Genomic DNA, 236 nt, shown 5'->3' on the forward strand with positions numbered 1-236 from the left:
TGAGAGCATCTTCTTATGTTTATTTCCATTCATGTTTCCTCTTCCATGACTTTCTGAATTTTGAACCATGTGAACATATTACCTATTCAAAAACATACATGTATTAAAATGGGCTTGTAATATCTCATTTCTCATATGCAAAGAGATCCACCACTCTCCCCCCAAAGCACACAAATACTATCTCTGAAAAGTGTCACCATAAATAAAACTGCTAACAATACATTGGTGAGTGTTAT

The sequence above is a fragment of the Neophocaena asiaeorientalis genome, unplaced genomic scaffold, assembly GCF_003031525.2.
Source record: "Neophocaena asiaeorientalis asiaeorientalis breed wild unplaced genomic scaffold, Neophocaena_asiaeorientalis_V1.1 scaffold14, whole genome shotgun sequence".
NCBI lineage: Eukaryota > Metazoa > Chordata > Mammalia > Artiodactyla > Phocoenidae > Neophocaena > Neophocaena asiaeorientalis.